This window comes from Macrosteles quadrilineatus, unplaced genomic scaffold, assembly GCF_028750875.1.
Source record: "Macrosteles quadrilineatus isolate MER2022 unplaced genomic scaffold, UCM_ALF_1.0 Scaffold_2__2_contigs__length_208266976, whole genome shotgun sequence".
Taxonomy (NCBI): Eukaryota; Metazoa; Arthropoda; class Insecta; order Hemiptera; family Cicadellidae; genus Macrosteles; species Macrosteles quadrilineatus.
The window spans coordinates 84,985,035-85,000,934 of record NW_026542595.1 but is presented as its reverse complement, the minus strand read 5'-3'; the positions used below and the strand labels follow the sequence as shown (position 1 = coordinate 85,000,934).

Genomic DNA, 15,900 nt, shown 5'->3' with positions numbered 1-15,900 from the left:
TATATTTGATAAAAAAACTCTTTTAAAATCAAATTATAATTGATCTGTTTATACATTGGAATGATATACTTTTCACTTTGTTGAGAAACCGAAAAAAACATAATAATTACAAAATGTGTCAACGCTTTGTTGCTGAGTACGGAAATTTATTTAAATCTTTTTGCCATTAAAATGCATATAAATATAATGAGAAGAAGAGTAACGCGGTTAATTTGGTAAAACTAGTTTTTTTTAATAGTCTAGCAATATGACGATACAGTACATGTTCCATCAAATATCCATTAGAGGGAATATTGGAATTTGGTTTTACAAAAATACATCACCCTCATCACAATTGCATTTTACACGTGGCGATCGTGTATATATTTTTTATGTACAAACAAATGTACAATTCATCAATAAACAACTTTTTCCTTTGAGATTTCAATTTGTATATTTCGTTGGAACTGTGTACTTTATTTCTTTGTATTTGCTTGACCCCAAGGTCTCAAATTACAGTGCGTGGAACATATCAAGCAAACCAATGGATGATCCGGTAAAGTTTGTTAATAAACTGTACTGATAAAGTTGAACGTAGCACCACCAGGACGCGATCCCGAGACGTCACTGTTTTGGTTCACAGTCGTGCAAACGACTCACCAAAAACTCTTCCTTCATTTAGGAAAAATCCATGAAAATCACAATTTATTTTTATTCGTTGACGTGTAAAGTGCACACTTGACAATCCAATGAAATACATACACTCAACACGTCAAGGTATATATGTTGACATTTATATCGACATGGTTTCAACTCGGCTGGATATGTTGTAGCATCGGAAGGGAGGTAACAAAGCTATGCCCCGGGCGGTTCTGTCTTGAGCTGAATACTACGGTAATTGTACGTCGAGCGCCACAAACCCCCTGATTATTTCAATCTGATTACCTCAGACTATATTATGAGGCTTGATTTCCCCAAGTGAAATTCTGCGAGGTAATACAAGCCGGGGATGAAAACATTTTTGCTTTAGGTTATCGAGTTTGTGTTTTAAAATAAATCTTAGTTTTTTTTCTTAGCTGTAAAATACTTTAATGGGTAGGCTAAACATTATAGCAACGTTAAATAAAGTTATTTCGAAATACTTGCTTTGTATGTATAAGACCAATACTGTATTTTTTTATTGCAAAACTTAGTCTATGTTTATTTGTGGTTCCCTCAAAAATATTGAACCACGTTTTATGACTGACATGTATGCATGAACAGCGCATATAAATATATTTAATTTCTTTAATCAGCTGGATAAGGATTACCGTGAAATAATTGAGGGTACTAATTTGTCATTCATAGTGTGCAAATATGATTTTCCATATCAACAATATGGAATCAGTATCCACTAAATCAAAGGCTGATAACTGTTGGCTTTTGGTAAATAGTACACAATTGAACTGTCAAATTTAATTAATTATTTGATTAGTTTGTTTCTGTGAATTTCCCAATAGAGACATGAATATCCTCTAATGTGATTTCCATAATTAGATCTAAGTCTATACGTTTTTATTTTAGGGTACCTATATACATGAACAGAATAAGATTCTGCGTTTGTAGTAAATTAGATAGACACGTGTTATAGTGGTTTATGACATATTGGAAGCTTATTATAATATTGTATTAGCCTACAATATACACATAATTTACCACTCGTTTAAACTTAAAAACAGGTATTTTTTGCTACGTCAACGATTTTAACGTCATATATTTTATTTTACTTATTGGAAATAACAAATAGTTAACCTTCTTCGTACAAAAACGTTTAGTTACGCTGAAATGTGTTTAAAATCAAATAATAAAATATTCAACTATTGATTTATATTATACAGTACTATTTAAAAATTTAATTTTGGAAAATGATTTCCGATGAGACAGCAATTTTCTCTAGACATTTTAGGGGTCGAGGAACGTCTGACTTTGACAGAGAGAAGAACTCGAAGTGACGACGTTATCATGATCGGCGAGGGCTGCAGATTGGATTTATTATTCACAGACACCGTGTTCTGTACATAATAACGATACTATGACAGACTTGGCCACGTCAAGAGCTGCTATGTGAATTATTTACAGAACAAATTCATTTATCTTCTGATTTATAAAAAAAACTTATAAAAATAAATTACGCAATTTCAACATAATATACCAATATAAATATGCTTGCTTAATTATGTTATCTAAATACAAAATGTTTAAGATGGGAAATGGAAAATGCGTTTGTTCTGGATTGGAGTTTCGGGAATGCAGCAAGGTAGTCGACAAAAGCGTTTAGTTTTTACATCTTCTCGTATCTGACCTAATGCGCGTTTTGTGTTCAGTTCCTAGTCTCCACGGGCCTGTGACCTGGAAACCACCTTGCGAAGGATTGTTTTGGATTGAACTTATTTTTTCATGGGAGCTTTAATTAAGCAAATAAAGCAGTTTTGTAGAGATTTCAACGTTTGGTGTTATATTTGAGAATAAATTCCATTAATATGAATATTGATTGTAGGTGTCATTGTAAATTTGAAGGCTTAACCAAAACATGTGTTATTTTTGACTATTTATATTTTACTTAAAATGTAAAAGGCAACAACGAATGAAACTGTAACCACATGCTATAATTTATAGGCCTAATGTTGATACCATGCCATGAGCGATCAATTACAAGTAAAATACTTTAAAAAAAGTAACACTACTAAATCATACTTTACAACAATAGTAGGCCTAATATGTTCGGAGTTGTTATACCGATGCCTCAATAGGTCATACATTTCATAATCTAATACTAAATGCCATAAATTTACTGTGTGAAAGGAAGGATAAACGTTGTTGATAAAATATAGATATCATACTAAAATAAAATTAGTATCAGGGGTTTAGATAAATTCAGGTCCTTTTAATGATGAAAGTATTTAAATAAAAAATCAGATCATGTTTATTTGGCGGTTATAGCTTACATGAGCATTACATATCTACGTCCAATTTAACAAACTAGGGTTTAAAAGCTTTTTAATGTCAGCATGTTCTAGACATGTAGCTTTAGTATGATGCGGGATAATCAAAATAATAATTCTAAAACATTTACTACGGTGTGTAACATTTATTTTAATCCAAATTAAAAAGCTCATAGAGATTTATAAGAATGCATCTAAATTTTGAGATTTTATAATATTTTAAATATTAATAGAATATTGGAATAATCTAGCTGTACTCAGTTTTCATTCGAAATAACAATGTGGATTTATTCAATATCTCAATGCTACCATACATGCCAGAAAACTTAAAAAACTGACTAATTCTGAAAGTGCCTACCATGTTTTAGCTCCTATATTCAGTAGTAGTAAGCTGGGATAAGGGGGACGATTCAGCATCAGAACATTGCTTTTCAGTTGCAAACGTAAGCTTCACGCTCGCCTGCTGAACCCATCCATTCCACCACAATCAAACCACAAAGAGATCTGACTGAACACTCCCTCGTGAAAAACAAAATTCTACTTTTTTATTTTGGAGAGGAGCGGTTTCCGTAACTAAAAATGTCAGAGAAATCATAATATTGTGGAAAGCTCTTCACGATTATAGGCTATTAAGATATAAAACAATTAGGCTATTAACAAAATTTGGTTACGGTCATTGAGAGAACTTCAATAGAGATGATTGTTCAGTTACCTGTTGTAGAAAGGTTGGACTCTGGTGCCAAGACACCGTTGGTTAGAGTACACCCGATTGCTGTTTACATAATTCTGATTTGATCGCGCAAGGAGCGAAAACAATATTCAGAGAAGCCCTTTCTTTGTCTCCACTATGTCGTTGTGTACAGAAAAGGGTCTCAAAAACAATACATACGGTCCTGTACTTCTGAAAATATTTAACTAAATGTTAAATAGTACATCTTAGCCAATCTGTTTAGAGTGTAATTAAAAACACATTTCTAACTTCGTATGAGTTTCATGTTGTGTTTAATATTTACGCTTACCTCACTCAAGTTTAAACTACAACGCCACACGAATTTCACTAACCAAACTTCCACTGAACACGTCACCATTGCATTCAACTAACGAGAATGGATGTTTACAAACAGTGGAAATAGAACTTCTAACTGAACAAAATGGCCTTTTACTGCTTCAGAAACAGACGAGTACAGTTCAAATAGGTCAATTGGTACTTGACGAATGTTTAGGAGAAATCGTTTGGTGAATCTTTAATTACAGTACCTATCACAAGTAATAGTGTTGAAATTTGAATTTAGCCTGATTAGAACCATTCCCGTGTTAAATTTGCAGCTAGGCTTGAACATCGACATTATTCGCTCATGTAAATGACCGATTTATGCCAAATACGAAATTTTTTTAACGCTTTACTAAAAGGACTTATTTTTAATAATAGCATATTTTAGACAACAACTAAAAATTACTCAAAACAGCTCAGGGGATAGCACAATCTGTAGGTGCACTTAACTACGCAATTTTTACAGAACGTTTACTACTGTTGGCTTGTTTAACTGCTTCAGTATTCTAAAGTCAATAATAATAGAAAAGATTACTCATATTTACTCCTATAGGCCTAAGCAAATTATTTAGCTTAATAGTTTGTGTCCTCGTTTATTTTCATCCTGACGAACATAAAAAATACCCCCACCACAGCAAACCTTTGCCTGATTGGATTTACACTAAAATTGATCCTTAAAATGTCACATTTATTCCCTATTAAAATATAATTTAAGTTAATTTAAATCCCGATTTAAATAGTATAACGAGTACTTAAGTTTGCTACAACAGGGAAGGCAAAAAAGTTGTTTTTAAATATGTTAATAGTTTAGTATAAAATAAATGTATTTTTCAAATTTGATCAAAATATGTTCATAAACAAGCAAACAACATCTGTTTACTTATTCTCCATAGGAATTACATGGGAATTTAAAATTCAAGATTTTTTGGAATCTTCTTTGTAACCATTAGGCGCATAAAAACGCTTCAATATACTAAATTATTTGTTTTTTAAGCTCTACAAAGTGGTGGTTTGATCTCTAGGGACCTCAAAACGAAAAAGTAAATCGGTCCCGGGTCCAGGTCTTACCATGAGTACTTCAGTAATAGCTTATTCCCTATATGAAAAATTAGCTAAAACATGTAATTATTATTGTTTTATTATTTTTAAATTTTAATCACACATCAAATACTCCGATATTAATGTTCAACCGTCCATAAATACAGCGAGGACAGAGAGTGGACAGTGAAGAGATATTACAGGTGCCACCGTAGTGTTCAGCGCCGCTGGACGAGCGTCCAAACATTTTTTATTTATTATTTACACGCTCGAGTCCAACGGTAATGTAGTTCCAAACAGACAACGTTCGCTGCAGAGTTGTTTTCAAGCTGAAATATGTTCGGTCGAAATGATATTTTGTAAAAATAAAAATGACGCTTTCTGGAAAACGGAAAATATTTTTTTTTAATACTACCATCCTTTTTTATTTTTTTATGTACTGCTCTAAACACTCGTAAGTACATTTATAACTGACTTTGTTTTTTATTATTTTACATGTAAAAAATACTTTTAATTGTTATAAAAGGGAGCAATCTTCATACCGTACACACAATTTGGTACTGTTTAAGCTGTGCAATAAACTCATTTCTTCTCTTTCAATAACTTCAAATATTGTATAATCTCTACAAACAAAATTGTTGGATTCCAAAACAAGTATTCATTAACAAATTTAACTTTTATATAATTAAGTTGACTAAATACATTCAGTACAAATTAAGTGCAAAGTTTGTATGACATCAGCTGAAATAGCTAAATATGTTTACAATCCATTTCATTACATAAACAGGTACAGCAGTTGAAATGATTGTCAGATATCAACACATGTACACGCAAAACCATTGTAGTGACGTAACTATGTTTGTAATTGAGATAGGAATGTTAACGTGGTAACAAAAAATTTCCCGTGTACGTTTTCTAAATAAGAAAATGATGCATTTTTCGTACAAACACTTGGGTATACAAATTAACTAACCATTTCTATAAGAGCTCGAATTTGAAATCAGTATTGTTGGCCTTGGCCCAAACCCAAAGAAAACTTATGGAAAGTATCATTTTTCAAACTCAAGTCCTTCTAAGAGGTTAAACTGTACGTATGCACAAGGATTGTTTATAAACACAAGACTGGGATGAAATGCATATTATAAATGTTAAAAATAGTTTTATACAAATATATTTTAAAGTAAATATACACCTGTCAGCGTTGATAAATCCGAAGGTATGTTAAGCAAGATTTAAACATTTTATAATCACAAAAACAGATTTTCACATAAACATGTTTCAAACTACAACAGAAGCGTTTATAAACTAGATTGTTTAATCGAAGGGAATAAAAAAAACTGGAACGTTGCGGGGAAATACACAAATCTTTGAATTGAAGGGAATAAAATATCGTGGGTTGCGGTGGAAGATACAAATTCTAGGTATTCGGTTTGCTCTGCCGAGGAGTATATCGCGGTAACTGCCACTGAGCACGACAGGCATCGGGCATAATATGATCTACCTTCTACATTGTACGAAACATACTGTTGGAAATGTTTAACTTTTTAACTTAGTCCCCTTTGGATTATTTTGTAACAACACTTTGAGAAACACATGTTATTAATTTGCATATGTCTTAATAATGTTATAATTGTTTTGTAGAAATATAATAAACAAAAAATGTAACTTTTTAAAACTGGTTTATTTTAATTTTTGTAGAAAATCAGTTTAATTAAGAGTTTTGTTACATTTAATGGCGACCCTGAGCCAAGATAGTTTTGAGTTATTATTTTGAAGTATATATTCATCATTGTACAGGTAATATACTTTTGATTTATTATAAAAATTACTGAACTTCAAAGAAGAGCTTACAGGTCAGTCTTTACTAAAGAGGTAATTGCTATTGAAAACCTATTGAGCCAAAATGAATATTTAAGAACTATTGTTGCCAGGTTTAATGTATTAAATACAACTTATGAAAAGCTTTGCTCTTTAAATGATGTAGTTTTGCAAAGTCTAATTAGTGAAGAGGAGGTAACAGAGGATGAAATTGAGTCAGAAATTATAGGGACTAATGAGTATGCAACTAAATACCATCAATTAAGCTTGAAAATTCAAGAACTGCAGTTAGTTGCTAACCCTGGTAGTGAATCAAATAAAACCTATTCCAATAAAAGGCGGCTTCCAAAAATAGAACTTAAAAGATTTGATGGTGAACTTAAAAATTGGATAGGATTCTGGTCTCAGTTCAGTAAAATCCATGATGATAATAGTTTAGGAGATGAGGATAAGTTTGATTACTTACTACAATCTGTGAAGCCAGGCTCCTCAGCTCAAAAACTATTTGAAGGTTTTCCTCCGTCAAAAGAAAACTATTTAAAAGCAGTTGAGCTCCTTAAATCTAGATATGGAAAAGAAGAATTCCTTATTGAATACTATGTCAGGGAACTTTTAGCTCTAGTTTTAAATAAGACTGATAACTTGTCAATCACATGCCTTTATGACAGGCTTGAAGTACAGCTAAGAGCTCTCGAATCATTGGGAGTAACCAAAGAGAAATATGCTGCCATGCTATTCCCTCTCGTTGAAACAGCCATACCTGAACCTATTTTTAAAATATGGGAAAGGTATCGTGTTAATAAGAATGCATCCACAACAGAGCCAGATAACTGTTTGAAAGAACTCCTTCAGTTTCTAAGAACCGAAGTTGAAGCTGAGGAGAGGCTCAAGTTGCGTGAAAACTGTTTTGGCGTCAAGTCTCGCGAGGTGGATCTTAAAAAATACTCAATCAAAACTCAGCGGTTTGGTAAACCTAAGGCAAGCACACCTTCAGCAGCAATACTTGTTTCTCAATCTGAAAATAGTGCAAAGGTAGGTACAGATTTAAATACCAACTTAAGAATTGTTTTTCTATCTTCGATAAAACAGTACCAGAAAGAAATGAACTTGTAAAGAAAAAGGGTGCATGTATAAAGTGTTTGAAAAAGGGGCACTGGGCTCAGAAGTGTAAATTACAAGTGAAATGTCACATCTGCTTGGGTGGACACTTTGCAATCTTGTGTCCAAAAGTCCATGCGACTAATGAAGCTGAGCCGAGTGCTAAGGACAAGCCTATAACCCCTGTTAAAAATACAACAAATTCGTTTTCTACTGTAAACAATAAAAGCAAAACTACTTACTTACAGACTTTGAATGCTTTTATTGATTGTAATGGGAAATCAAAAAAGGTTAGAATCTTGTGCGACTCAGGTTCACAAAAGAGTTTTGTTTCTAGCCAATGTGTATCAGAATTAGGCCTCAAAAGCAATGGTAGAGTTTTAATTCAACAAGAAGTTTTTGGAGGTAAGCAAACTGGACCTAAATACCATAAAACTTACGGCATCACTTTGAGTTCACTAAACTTGGATTTTAAAACAGATTTACAAGTTATAGAACAACAAGTTATTTGTAACCGGATTCCCAAGTTTTGTGACTACAGTTTGATAAAACGTTTGGAGCAAGATAACATCATTTTGAGCGATATATCGACCTCTGACGAAGAAGACTCTGCTAGTATTGATGTGTTATTGGGTGCTGATGTTTGGTCACAAATTATCACTTCGGAGTTTCACAAAGTAAATGACCAACTTGTGGCCATAAAAACACGATTGGGCTGGACGATTGTTGGTTCATCTGAATCATCTGGTAGAGATTCATCTTTTGTCTCATCTATGTTTATTGCTTTACAGTCCTCACAGAATGTTAAGCAGTTTTGGGAGCTTGAGACGATGGGAATCACAGACCCAAGTGTGAAACTGGAGAAGGGAGCAAAGGACGAGCAAGTGGTAGAGTTCTTTGAGGATACTGTGACAAGAGACTCGACTGGCCGCTACATCGTACAACTTCCTTGGGTTGAAGGACGACCCTCACTGGAGTCCAATATGTATGTAGCTGAGAAACGTCTACTCACAACTACAAGTAAGCTGAAAAATATGAATTTATATGCAGACTATGATGCTACTTTTAAAGAATGGGTTAACAAGGGAATAATTGAAAGGGTTGAAAAAAAAGAAACTTCTTTGGACCAAACTGTTAATTCTGTTCATTACCTTCCTCATCGAGCAGTCATTAAAGAAGGGAGCACTACTCGAATACGACCAGTGTTCGATGCCTCGTGTAAGGACAAAAATGGTTGTAGTTTAAATGATTGTCTTGAAGTAGGTCCAAATTTGATTGAGTTGGTTCCAAACGTACTAACTAATCTGAGGAAAAATAAATTTGGCTTGACTTCTGACATTGAAAAGGCATTTCTCCAAATTCTTGTGTCCCCTAAAGACAGAGACATGCTTAGGTTTTTATGGTGGGAGGAAGGAAAAGTTGTGATTTATCGACATACTAGAGTCGTATTTGGACTAACATGCAGTCCTTTTTTGTTAGGAGCTGTAATCAATAATTTATTACGTAATGCACCAGATTGTTTGAAGTCCGTAGCTGACAAATTACAGAAATCATTTTATGTAGACAACTGTTTGACGGGTGTAGACAATGAGAATGATCGAGATTCTTTGGTAAGACAAGCACAAGACATTTTGAGGCTTGGAGAATTCAACCTAAGGGGATGGGCTGGAAACTTTGAGCCAACAACACAAAACGTTTTAGGGTTAAAGTGGGACTGTTCTTCAGACACTTTGTTTTGTAATGTTTCATTTTCAAACTTGGAACCTGAGGAATTAACTCGAAGATCATTACTATCCCACACACAAAAAATCTATGACCCCATAGGTTTTACTGCCCCTACGACACTCATCCCAAAAGTTATTATGCAAAAGACTTGGAGTTTAAAAATTGGATGGGATGATAAATTACCAGAACATCTCCAGTCTGAGTATCAAAAATGGTTTGAACAAACACCAATTATTGAGGAGTGTAAAATTCAACGTCGAATCATTATGAATAACTCAAGCACACTTCATGTGTTCTGTGACGCTAGCAAATCAGCTTTTGGAGCCTGTATATTTCTGAGGACTGAAGCTGATGATGCTGTACATGTTAGTTTAGTGCTAGCCAAATCTAGAGTTTCGCCAGTGAAACCAATTACGTTACCAAGGTTGGAACTGATGGCAGCACTCCTTGGTGTAAGACTTTGTACCTTGGCTCTTCAATGTCTAGGTAAACCTGACTTACCTTGTTTCTTTTGGTCAGATTCTTCTGTTACACTAGCTTGGATTACCAATCAAGGGAAATGGTCTGTATTTGTAAACAATAGAGTCAAAGAAATAAATAAGTTTAGTAATCCATCGCAATGGAGATATGTTTCCAGTCATGCAAATCCCGCAGACCTAATTTCAAGAGGTTGCTTACCACAACAGTTACTCAATTCACAATGGTGGAATGGACCAACATGGTTGTATAGCAATGCTTGGCCAACTGAAAATCCTTTACCTGACAGAGAAACAGTTGAGAGTGAAAAGAAGAAGTCAGTGATTACCGCAAGCACCGTTGAGACCTTATCAATTGCTGTCATGTTAGGACAAAGATTTTCTAAATACTCTTCGATTGTAAGAACCATAGCTTGGATGTTACGGTTTAAAACCAAGAAGAAGAGTTCGGACATAACGTCAGAAGAATTTCAACAAGCAGAGAAATTACTGTTTAAACTTGTGCAAAGAGACAGTTTCAATGGAGAGAAGAAAAGTAAACATTTAAGTGGAGTTAAAACCATTATTGATGAAGATGGTCTTATAAGATTGAATACAAGATTACTGGATCAAGAATACAGCAAAGAATATACTCTCCCAGTTGTGTTACCATCTAATCACATTATAACAGAACGAATGATTGAACAACAACATATTAACAGTAAGCATGCTGGTGTTCAAGCACTATTAGTTATTTTGAGGGAAAAAGTTTGGATTTTGAAAGGGAGGAGGACTATTGGTCGAGTCACACATCAATGTATACCCTGTAAAAAGTTTTCAACCAAGCCATGTCAAGCTCCTGTGGCTCCTCTACCTGAAGACCGGACGAATTTGACTTCTTGCTTCCAAGTCACAGGCATTGATCTTGCAGGCCCACTCATAACAAGAGAGAAGAAGAAATGCTGGGTTGTAATATTTACATGTGCAGTTTATAGGGCTGTACACCTTGAATTGATTCCTTCATTGAGCACTGATGCCTTCATTTTAGCCTTAAGAAGATTTATTTCTCGTCGAGGAAGAGTAAATGTCATCTATACCGATAATGGGACCAATTTTGTTGGTTTGAGTAATCAACTTAAGAATCTTAACCGGAGTAAAATTCAAAATGAATTCAACTTAAAGAATATCGTTTGGAAATTCAATCCTCCTGCTGCCCCTTGGTGGGGAGGTTTCTGGGAACGTTTGGTGAGGATTCTGAAAGAGCTACTGAGACGAAACTTAGGAAGTGCTTCACTAAATCATGAAGAACTGAACACCTTGGTATGTGAGTGTGAAGGTATTATGAACAGTAGATACATCTACATACATACATCACATACATCTCAGAAGGCACTGAAGATTTAAAACCCCTGACACCATCTATGTTCATCCAATCTATACAAGGTAATGATGTATCAGATTTAGATTTATTAGAGAAGACAAGTTTGAACAGTAGATGGAAGTATATACTAAGTATTCGAGAAGGACTAAGAACAAGATTTCAAAAGGAATACTTGGGTTTTCTAAATTCCTCTAAAAAGAACGTAAACAAAACTTGTGAAATCAATGTGGGAGACATTGTACTCGTCCATTCAGAAAATAAACGAAGAGTTTCTTGGCCTCTTGGAAAAGTGATCGAAATATTTCCTGGGAAAGACAAAGTAACAAGACTTGTAAAAGTAAGAACGAAAAATGGAATTTATTTACGACCTATTCAACGGCTTTATCCACTTGAAGTTCAATCTAAGGATGACCACATTCATAAAGCTCAAAATTATCAACCTGAACCTGAAACTCATTATAATACGACAAAAGGAAAAGAAGAGACAAATGTGAAGACTAATGAAACACAAGTTCAGACCCAAAGTGGGAGAAATAAAAAAGCCAACCAAATTGGACTTGTGAAAGAGTTTGAAGATTTTTTTTTAAAAGGGGGGAGAATGTTGGAAATGTTTAACTTTTTAACTTAGTCCCCTTTGGATTATTTTGTAACAACACTTTGAGAAACACATGTTATTAATTTGCATATGTCTTAATAATGTTATAATTGTTTTGTAGAAATATAATAAACAAAAAATGTAACTTTTTAAAACTGGTTTATTTTAATTTTTGTAGAAAATCAGTTTAATTAAGAGTTTTGTTACACATACTTTGTGTCTAGACTGTACATCTGTATTGTTGTAATAATAATGTGTCTATCTTTCCGTCGCAAAACTTGCTGAAATTTGATACAGAAATAATTGTTATACCGCAAAGATGATATAGTTTTTTTGGTCGTCTTCGTATTGACTTGAAATTCCTGTAGGAGTTTAGAAATAAATATTCGTTGATACGTATCATAAAAATACAAAAACTGGGATGTGTTTGTTGCTTTGTTCAGCGATCACTTCTTCCAATTTTTTTAAGAGTTAAGATATCATCTTAAGGGCAGTTGACTGAAACCGCCTAAAGTTTTAACAATAACATTCACCTGTAATGTGGTCGGTTAGGTTGGGCACCAAAAGCTTATTAATAGACCTTCATACATTCAGGAAATTTATACAGTGAATAAAACAAACTCGAATAAAATAATGCGAATATAAACGAAGCAAATGTATACATAGTGTACAAAAAAGACAATTAATAAAAAAGGCTGTATATTTATAAATAAATGTTTAGTAGCATAGTATGTTCATAGAAATCCACATCAATAATTTTAAGAATAGATTCAACACTTTTTGGGTTGTATGAGACGAATTCGTTTTTTAATAATTAAATACAAAACAATGGTTAAATTGTTTGTGTTAAATACATGAGTGTATTATTAGAGACATTTACTTATAGTCATTAAGTTAATGTAGTGCATGTACCTACGTTACGTTTGAATTAAACATTAATTTCAAGTAGAATATAACATTAATATGGAATAAACAACTTTCGGTAAGTATATCGAACACAGTTAGTAAACCGTCGTAACATAAAATATTGATGGTTTTATAATATCGGGAGATACTTGGCGCACTGGAAGCAAATATCTTAAGAGTGTAATAATGAACGTAATATTTCATAAGACACGCTCAGCTACTGACGGGTATGAAATCAATTAAACTCGGTTCTCATCTTGGTTAAGTTTTATGTCGTTTTATCTCTAAAGCGATCTTTACCACTGAATATAGCATAGATAAAGATGATTCTCTTTTAATACATAAAATATCATAAATCATACAGTACTTTACTTCTTAATCATAAATGTTTGAACTTATGAAGCATATTATTATGCATACAAACTACATGTTTTAAGACAACGATTACAATAATTTTATACAGTAAAATTTTTTTTGAGACTGCATAAGGTACACCTGCATCATATTACCACGAGAATTTGAGTTATAGTTACCATGAGAATTATAGTTGTCAAATTACCATACAAAATGTATAAAATTACTATTACAAGATAACACCACTAAAATGACTTATTACTTTTTTTATACGTAAATGTTACTAAAATGTTCAGTTGAAATGTTACTTTTTAATAGGCCTAATTCAATTATTGTTTGAAACCTACTAAAACATTTTTTGAAGATATTTTTAGGTCTACTCGAGGTAGATTTTTTTGCCAACTCTGGTAACAATGCATCAGCAATATCACCCATCATGAATTCTTCTAATCACATTGTGATGTGAGTAACTGTAATATTAAAACAAGAATAAATTTACAAGGCCTTTTAAAAACACAATTAGAAGCATAATTAGTTGTTTAGTTAATAATGCATTCTGAGTGTCAAGTTCATTCGCAACCACATATTCTATGCAATTGTTTTAATTGCCAAACCACACGCCCACTGATGAAGTGGAATGAGTTTTGACCCTTTAAATATTTTCTGCCCTTTAAATATTTTCTGGCCATCAATTTAGCATACGTAGAGCGTTCACTAATTAGCCTTCAACAACCTAACGTCACGTTAGTTCGCATTGAACTCGATAGATATTCGCATATTATGGTGATTCAACATAAACTGAAAAATTGTGAGATACAATTGTCATGAACACCTGGGTTAAGTATTCCTATAAAACGATATGCTCGTGTAACAGACATTGCAAGTGAGCCAATGATAGCGCTGTTTGGTATTGGAGATAGATATCATTCCACTAAAATGATCTCTAAATTGCGCCGGAATTTCTAAGCCCAGTTCAGAATTGTGTGGGTAAACCTGGTTTTGTATAGTTATAGACGAATTTTAAATGTATACAATTGTAATAATATTTTAGTGGATTACACCAATGATTAGAACATGTCTCCTTCTGTTTAAACATTGCCTTTTGGATTTTTATGTAAAAATCTCAACTTTTGTTTAGAAAAAGGCAACTCTAAGAGTACACTACACTTATTTTTTGTACTGTACTGAAAAGGTTTACGTAGTATAAAAGCGTCTACAGCCTACAGTAAATCGTCATATCATTGTAGCTTAGTAAATAAATTTAAAAAAATATATATATTCACAAAAAATCTGCAATTATCATCAGCACTTTCTGCCAGTGGTTCAATGCAACTTCGTCATTTATGTTACTAAAAAAAACTGGCGGCTGCATTACCTTGGAGGTGGAATTTCCTGTTCTACCAACAATAATTAAATAAATGACCTATGAGATACTAGACCATTTAACATGATTCAGTTTTCACCCCACTAAATATCGACCAATCATCACCCGTGATCCGATTAATGACTGTGGTTCAGTTTTATGATCTCGGCACCAACACCAACACGCAACGAAGACTTATTTCGTCCATTCGTTTTAATCCGCGTTTCAGACGAATAGCCCGAGACGTTAGGCTACACCATTAGGCCTCAGATAAATCGGAAGCATTTTTCATCTCTACATGTCTTGGGAAGCTTTTGTCGAGCATCTCGCTAGGGAATTTGAGAGACACATCACTCTCACTTTTCATTTAGAGCGAATCTTACACCTAGTAGAATTCTGGAGAAGAATTATTAGGTTAATATATTCTTAACAGGTTTGCATTAGTTTAAGAATGTGCAGAATAAAAGTGTTGGCCATTAATAATTTTGGAGCAAGTGTTGTGGGGATAAACATGATGTTTTAGACAGGATTTCTTTTTATAAGCAGTAATAATCCATTATCTCGCATCCGTGGTCTGATAATAAAATTCGTAGAAACGAAGTAGATATTTGAAAAACACATGTTACGCACGATGTAACTAATCCAAACACGGCGACTTGGAGCTTAACTTAAACTACGCGAGTGGCGTGTTCATTTGTTGTATGAATTATTAAATCTATACAGAAATGTGTACATATTTAAAAAAATCTTTAATTGAAGGGGTCACAAACCGTAAACTTCTCCTAACTTATTTAAATGCAGTTAGATATTGTTAGATTGAGTTAGGACAAGGATTTGAATTAATATAACACTGGATATTGTATAAAAAGAATTGTTTATGATGAAAATAAATTTAATTTAATTTCAGAAGCAGATCACGAATTCAGACTTCAACTAGAAATAAAACACGTTTTACTTTAGCCTCAAAGATGCATATTCATATTTTATGCATTCTCGCCACGTTGCAAAGCACAAATAGTAATACTAATATCAAATAAGGATCACCTGTTTTCTTCTCATTTTATTACCCTTTCACAAAGTCAAATATGTTTATAACCGGTATAAATCATAAACAAATCAGATAGATACATTTTAAAATTGAACTTTATAAACATGC

The 15,900-nt window shown here is 33.3% G+C and overlaps 1 protein-coding gene across 2 annotated transcripts in view; it reads right to left on the bottom strand.

Moving 5' to 3' along the window:
- Positions 1–15,900, bottom strand: part of LOC128985370 (leucine-rich repeat-containing protein 24-like) — a 231,400-nt gene that overhangs the window by 137,480 nt on the left and 78,020 nt on the right. The window lies entirely within an intron of this gene.